The sequence below is a fragment of the Terrapene carolina genome, unplaced genomic scaffold (assembly GCF_002925995.2).
Source record: "Terrapene carolina triunguis isolate 2854851 unplaced genomic scaffold, T_m_triunguis-2.0 Scaffold30, whole genome shotgun sequence".
Classification (NCBI taxonomy): Eukaryota; Metazoa; Chordata; order Testudines; family Emydidae; genus Terrapene; species Terrapene triunguis.
Genome location: NW_020664381.1, coordinates 8,746,195 through 8,753,587, shown reverse-complemented (window position 1 = coordinate 8,753,587; position 7,393 = coordinate 8,746,195). Strand labels below are relative to the sequence as shown.

At 47.7% G+C, this 7,393-nt stretch overlaps 1 protein-coding gene across 1 annotated transcript in view; it reads left to right on the top strand.

The window, feature by feature from the left end:
- The window catches only part of LOC113406380 (protein eva-1 homolog C-like), a 68,383-nt gene continuing 60,990 nt past the window's right edge, over positions 1-7,393 (top strand). The window contains exon 1 of the mRNA XM_026650948.2: positions 1-96. The gene's annotated coding sequence lies outside the window, so the exon portion shown is untranslated. The remainder of the gene's footprint in view (positions 97-7,393) is intronic.

Below are 7,393 nucleotides of genomic sequence, written 5' to 3'. Positions count from 1 at the left end.
GCCGGAGACAGGTAGAGCCCGGGCTGCTTCTCAATCTCCTGTACTGCGTGTTCCTAGTGGGGACCAAGGAAATCGAGGCTCTGACAGACTTCTCAGGTAAGGCAGCATGGCCATGCCCTGCCCAGGGCTGGCAGAACCCTCCTGGGGCTGGGAGGAGACAGGGACACTGAGTAACAGGTGGGCACCTCACTAGCATGCACTGGGGGGAAGGGCGTAGTTTGTCGGCCTGCCCAACAAGCAGGATGCATGGCCAGGATCAGGGGGTGTGCCTAGGAGGGGCTCCTCAATACAGTGCGTGCCCAGCACTGGCTCATCAGCAAGGTGCATGTCCAGGATTAGGGTGCCCAGCTCTCAGCTCAGCGGGATATGTGTACAGGGTGTGTGCCCAGCAGGGATGTGTGCATAGGATTAGGGTGCATGTCTAGGAGTAGTTAGGTGAATGTCTGGGAGGGGCTCATGAACAGAACATGTGCCCAGGGTTATGGTGCACCCTGGAGTGGTTCCTCACTAAGGTGCATGCTGGGGATTAGATTGCATGCTCTGGTATAAAGGTATAATGATAGATAGATAGATAGATAGATAGATAGATAGATAGATAGATAGATAGATAGATAGATGAGAAGACTGGGACATTTTACTTTGGCTAAATTGTCTGATTTACATTTTCCATTTGAGCTATTCAGGTCATAAAGGATGATTTTGGAATCAGTGAAACTTCTAACTGTTACCATTGCTTTAGAAATCACATTTAGGAATTCAGTTTTAGCCTTTGGGCCTGCACTGGGCATAGATGTTAGCTGTACAAAGCCCACACTTAGGGCTGGTCCACACTGGGGCGGGGGATCGATATAGGAAACGCAACTTCAGCTACGAGAATAGCGTAGCTGAAGTCGACGTTTCCTATATCGAACTAAATTTACTTACTTCGGGTCCACGCGGCGCAGGCAGGCTCCCCCGTCGACAGCGCTTCCTCCTCTCGGCGAGCAGGAGTTCCGCAGTCGACGGGGGAGCGCTTCTGGGATCGATCTATCGCGTCCAGATGAGACGCGATAAATGGATCCCAGAAGATCGATCTCTACCCGCCGAATTGGGCGGGTAGTGTGGACCAGCCCTTAGACACAGGGCAAAGATTAGTCAAAGGGAGAACACTGGCTACCTCTTCAACACAGATCAGTTAAAAGGAGAGACCCATTAACTCTGTAGCATCAAGCAAGATCATGCCCATCCTGACAGGTTGTTAGGCCAACACCACAAAAGTTAATAAGAGCATGATTCAGACCTTCTGGTGCTGTAGAATTACTCAAAGAGGAGGACATAGGAAGAGGGAGTTAAGGGTTCCAGGGAAGTGGCATGGGAAGCAGTGTGACAACTTTAATTATTCAGTACCATCAATCTCTTTTCAAATAAAACTATGAGAACACAATTTGGTAGTGAGTAAGGGCCTGTGCCAAAGTCCATGGGAGTCAGTGGAAAGACTCTCACTGACTTCCATGGACTTTGGATCAGGCCCTAAGTGAAGATATCATACAAGGTCAGTTCTGAGACTAGTGGACACACCAGTCCCCCATCAAAATGACATGTGGCTGATAATGCAAGGGAACTATTTAATAATGCAAAATTTAAATAGCTTTGGAAATTGTACTGATGCTGCTGCTTATTTTCAGCAGAAAGAAGGGACAACATTTCTATTGAAGATTACTATTTCTGTTTAATTTCTTTTGTTATATGACATAGGACATTTCATAGTTGTTATGAAAGTACTTAGAAGATCAGCTGTTTGCCTTTGCATATTTAATAATATGCTTAGTATTCCCCTCATAGTTGCAACCTTACGAAACTGTAAGCCAATGTTTTCTCCTATGGCAAAAGGTAAACCTCACAATTAAAAAGCAGAGTCTAACTTTCCAAATCCTAATCAGGTGCACTGGGACAAAGTTAATACATCATCAATAATATTAATACATTATTATAAATATTAACATAGTTAATGTTAATACTCTTTAAAATGCTGGTGGGTGGTTGTGCAGAGGCTGGACATGTTTATTTTCTCAAATGTAGGAAACATAGTTTGTACTATTGTTTCAAATTGAATAAAAGTGAAAATCCTTTTCCTGAACAAGCATACCTAAATTGTAGAGAACAAAATAACAGATTTATATGTTATATTACTACCCTTAGATTCCTTTCACATGTAAAAGGCTTTTAAATACTTGTTATCTTACTCTTAGGTGTTTTGTGGCTTGACTCCCAGTTATTGGTAGTAGTACTGGAGTTACTAATGTAACTGTATATAAGTAAGAAAAAAAAATAACAATAGAGTTCACATTTTCCATTTCTAATAGCAACTGAATTCAAAAATATCCCTAGATCCTCTCACAAAAGATTATTCAAACTTGAAATTAAGTTATTTAGATAAGGAAATCCAAGATAAATTTCAAAAGTACTTATGTATTCAGTATTTCATTGTTCATAGAGCTATCCAAATAAATGAAATGAATCAAGACAATTCCCCCCCCCCGAAACCCAGAATCCAGCATTACAAATATGCCATACAGACAACTGTGTAAGTAAAATGTAGAAGAGCCTCTTAAATTGCAATCTATTGCCAGCAGGAACTGGTGACATTTGTAGGCATTACAATCTGCTCACATTTTTTCTTAATGCAGGGATGTAATCCGTAGTGATAAAGAAAAAAATCAAAATGTTAACGATCCCTTTAAGGGAAAAAAGAATGCTATCCAGAACAATCCAAGCAGGTTTTTCACTAGCTCCGAATTAGTGAAACTTACAACAGGTAGTGCAGGCCAAAAGCTGTCAGAAAATTCTCAAGAAGTAAGATGAAACCTGTAAATGCCATCCTGAGTCTGCTTAAAACTAATATACCTGTTATGGGGCTGCAGGCTATGCAACAGCAAACACAAGTACTGAGCTTCTAAAGTTGCTGACTTTCCTTATACTTTCCCTTCCTTCCTCAGCAAAAGCACACAGTAGATTTTCTTAAGCCTTGTTGAGTTTGTGAAAACAAATCTGCCTCTTTTAAAGAGACAGTACACTATTGGCACAAAGACTCGTAAGAAACAAAACAATCTCTCTCTGGCAGAGGTGACCCGTGCCTGCTGATAGGCTCCCCTCCCCTCCCCCCCGCCCATGTGTCCCCTCTGCTCTCAAGGACAGATGTTAAAAGAAGTGCTGATTTACATCAGCTGAGGAGCTGGCTCTCAGTGTTTTGTAATCCACATGCATGTTCACTTTTGTTAGGGTGACCAGACAGCAAGTGTGAAAAATCGGGACGCGATGGGGGGTAATAGGAGCCTATATAAGAAAAAGCCCCCAAAGTCGGGACTGTCCCTATAAAATCGGGACATCTGGTCACCCTACTTTTTGGAGAAGGTGAATCTAACAGCAAAATCTCCATGCGGCCTGGTGCGCATTTCCTTTTAAAACCATGTCACAGCAAAAGAAACTGAAAGAGTCAAGGGGTCATTTAAGTGTTCCATACAGTTGGATCCAGTAGTGAGAGATTAGTGATGCACACGGAGTTGGAAGGAAAGTTGCTTAAGCTTTTTCTCCTCTTCACAGATCTTGAGCTTTTATACTCAGATTATCAGGTGGCATACTTTCTTGGTTCACTGATCTTTTCACTCTATGTGATTCTAGCATCAGGTCTCTACCTCAGCAGCCCCAAACTGGGCTGTCTCTCTCTCCTCCTTCTCCTGGCATTCTGATGATTTCCTCTAATCACTTCCCAGCCTGCTGTGAGAGCCTGCATGAAACAACAGTACATTTACCCTTTCCCTTTTTAAATACATTAAATTGTGCTGTCAGTACTAACCTGGAAATTGTTCAGTCGTTTGTTGGTCACAGGACCTAATTCTCCCCGCCAGGGGCGGCTCTATGTATTTTGCCGCCCCAAGCACAGCAGTCAGGCGGCCTTCAGCGGCACGCCTGCGGGAGGTCTGCTGGTAACGCAGATTCGGCGGCATGCCTGCGGGAGGTCCGCCGGTCCCACGCCTTCGGCGTACCCACCGCCGAAACCGCTGAACTGGCGGACCTCCCGCAGGCATGCCACCGAAGGCAGCCTGACTGCTGCCCTCATGGCGACCGGCAGGGCGCTCCCCGTGGCTTGCCGCCCCAGGCACGCGCTTGGTGCAATGGAAAGATACACAAAAGAACAATAAGAACGAGGAGTACTTGTGGCACCTTAGAGAATAACAAATGTATTTGGGCATAAGCTTTCGTGGGCTAAAACCCACTTCATCGGATGCATGCAGTGGAAAATACAGTAGGAAGATATATATACACAGAGAACATGAAAAAATGGGTGTTGCCATACCAACTATAACGAGACTAATCAAAAGACTTTTCTTTTTGCTGTTACAGACTAACACAGCTACCACTCTGAAACAAAGGAACAATGACATTTTAGGCAAAACAGGGAAGGTAGGGGTTTATTTTTTAAAAGTGTTCCTGGTCATTTTTCGAGAGGGTCGCTACAGTAGCTCAATGGCCTGCAGAACTATCCTGCTTTCTCCATACCTTACAGGGCCAGCCCAAGCTGCTTACCACAGCCTTGACACGGTAGAGGCCCGAGACTATACCAGGGTCAAGGCAGTCATCTCACATGTTTTTGATATCATCACCAAAATCCACTGGCAACGTTTCTACCAGGAAAGATTTCCCCAGGGTGCCCGTCTGCAGGCTATGGCCCAGCACCTTAAGGAACACTGCTGGAGGTGGCTTCAACTCGAAAAGCAAACTGGGGAGCAGATCGCCGAACAAGTAGAGTTGGAGCAATTTACACAGATTCTCCCCACCAGCAGCTGGGAATGGGTGTTATGACACCAGTGGGGCCTTGGCCGATGCAATTAGGTTGGTGGAAAACTTTCTGGGGGCAGGTGGCACCACAAGAGCTGGGTGGTGACCAGAAGGCCCTAGACACAGGGTCTCCCTGCCCCGGGGATCCAGAGACTACTGAGGGCAGCATGCCTCAGTGAATTCGGGATTCTACCCTGACCTGCAACCGTTACCCAGCCACAGCTTGGATGGGACCCTGGGAGTCTGGGCTCAGGGGGCTGAGCACCCCAAGGAGAAACCCAGCCCTGATGGGGAACCCATGGAGACACCCCACTGCCAATGCTGGGAACGGATAGAGCGAGCCCCCCGACCAAACCCTGCTTCTTGTGCGAAAGGCCAGGCCATTTCTGTCAAGAGTTCCTCTACATGGACTGCTCCTATGGGCAGGTCTGGATGGCGGATACCCAGGCCAGAAAGAAAGGGCCAGACAAAATGGTAATTCCTGTGCAGGTTAATGGGGTGGCTGTGGTGGCGTTGATAGGTTCTGGGTGTAGTCAGACAATGGCCCGAGTACACCTAGCCAGGCTGGGAGACAACCTACACACCATCTATCTACAGTATGTCCATGGAAATATACACCCATACCCCACTAGGGAAGTGCAGCTCATGATAGGTGAACACTCAAGGAAAGTGTGGGTCAGGGTAGCCCCTGCACTAGCTTACCCAGTGATTCTGGGTCAAGTCCTGGAAGATTTTAAGAAGATTATAAAATCCTGGGATAATGACCTGCTGAGGGAAGAAGACCCCCAGGGAGGGACCCCCGAATCCCTGGGGTCAGGAAACCTAGCTTGAGTCAGGGATGAAGAGGACCCCAAAGAGAGCCTATCACAACTGGAACCACCACCAGGGAGGCAGAAGGCCCCCCAATCTCAAGACTGGGATTTGCTGATGGCCAAAATAGATTTTATAAGTGCGCAGGAGGAGGACCTGACTCTGAGACGGGCATATGAGCACCTCGTCACAGGCGTGAACTGGGAAGTGACAGACCCATGGCTGCTGCAACTATGCCCTCACTTTGAGCTATGGGAGGAGAGAATGTACTGGATGGCCAAGAATGCCCAAACAGGAGAAATACGGGTGCTAGAGATGGCACATACAATACCCTGTGTGGGTCAGACTGGGCAAGAGAAAACCTTCAACTAGGTAACCCTTAGGTTTTACTGGCTGGGGATACATGGAGAAGTCAAGGATTATTGTGTGTCATACCCCGAGTGCCACCTGACCAGGTCCACAATACTTCTGAAAGCCCCGCTCGTCACCCTCCCTGTGGTTGGGACCAACTTCGAAAGAATCGGCATGGGTCTGGTGGGACCGCTCGAGAAGACGACAACCGGGTACCAGTACATTCAATGATAGTGGACTATGCTGAGGCCATCCCCCTTTGAGCTAGCACAGCCACTCACATCATCCCCGACCTGCTGAAGCTATTCACCCGGGTCAGGGTACCAAAGGAGATCTTAACCAATCAGGGGAGCAATATGACATCAAAATTGACGAAAGAGCTATGTGATCTCTTAAAGATTAACACCTTAAAGATGTCAGTCTATCACCCTCAGATGGACAGGCTAGAGAGTGCTTCAATAAAGCCCTAAAAGGGATGCTGAGGAAGTTCATCGCCTAGGACCCACGACATTGGAATCAGTTGGTCCCCCTCCTTTCTACTATCCGTGAGGTGCCTCAAGCTTCCATGGGGTCCTCAACATTTGAACTTCTGTATGAGAGACTACCCCATGGGGTGCTAGACCTCCTCCAGGGGATATGGGATGAGCAGCCACCACTTCAACACAGTGTGGTCCAATACATAATCTGCCTGCAAGAGGATTTGGAGAGGTTAGGGACATTTTCCCTGGGAAAACTTGCTGCAGGCCCATGAGGACCAAGAATGAGCCTACAACAGAGGGGCCCGGATGAGAGAGTTCAGGCCCACGGATAGGGTCCCGCTGCTTCTTCTGACCTCAGAGTTGAAACTGATGGCTCAATGGCAAGGCCCATTCAAGGTGCTAAGGAAGGTAGGGGCAGTTAATTATGAGATACGTCAGCCCAGAAAATGATGGGAGATACAAATTTACCATGTCAACCCGCTAAAAGCCTGGCTTGAGTGGGAGAGCCTCCTTATAGCATCATCTCTGCCCGAGCTGGAACTCGGCTCACACATGCCCCCAGGACAAGACACTGGACTGATTCCACTGGGAGAAGACTTTCAGCCGGAGTAAGAGCACCAGCTGTGGCAGTTGGTGGAAGCCTTCGCCTCGGTGTTCGCTGCGCTACCGGGGCATATGCACCTGGCACAACATCACAGATACCAAGCCAGGGAAAAAGGTCCGGGAGAACCCCTGGCTCCTGCCAAGGAAGATGTGTGAGGCAGTCCACTAGGAACTGCTGACAATGTTGAAGTTCGGGCAGGGCTGGCTCCAAGTTTTTTGCTGCCCCAAGCAAAAACATTTTCCCACGCCCCTCTCCGGCCCCGCCCCAACTCCGCCCCTTCCCTGCCCCATTCCAACCCCTTCCCCAAATCCCCACCCCCACACAGCTCACCTCC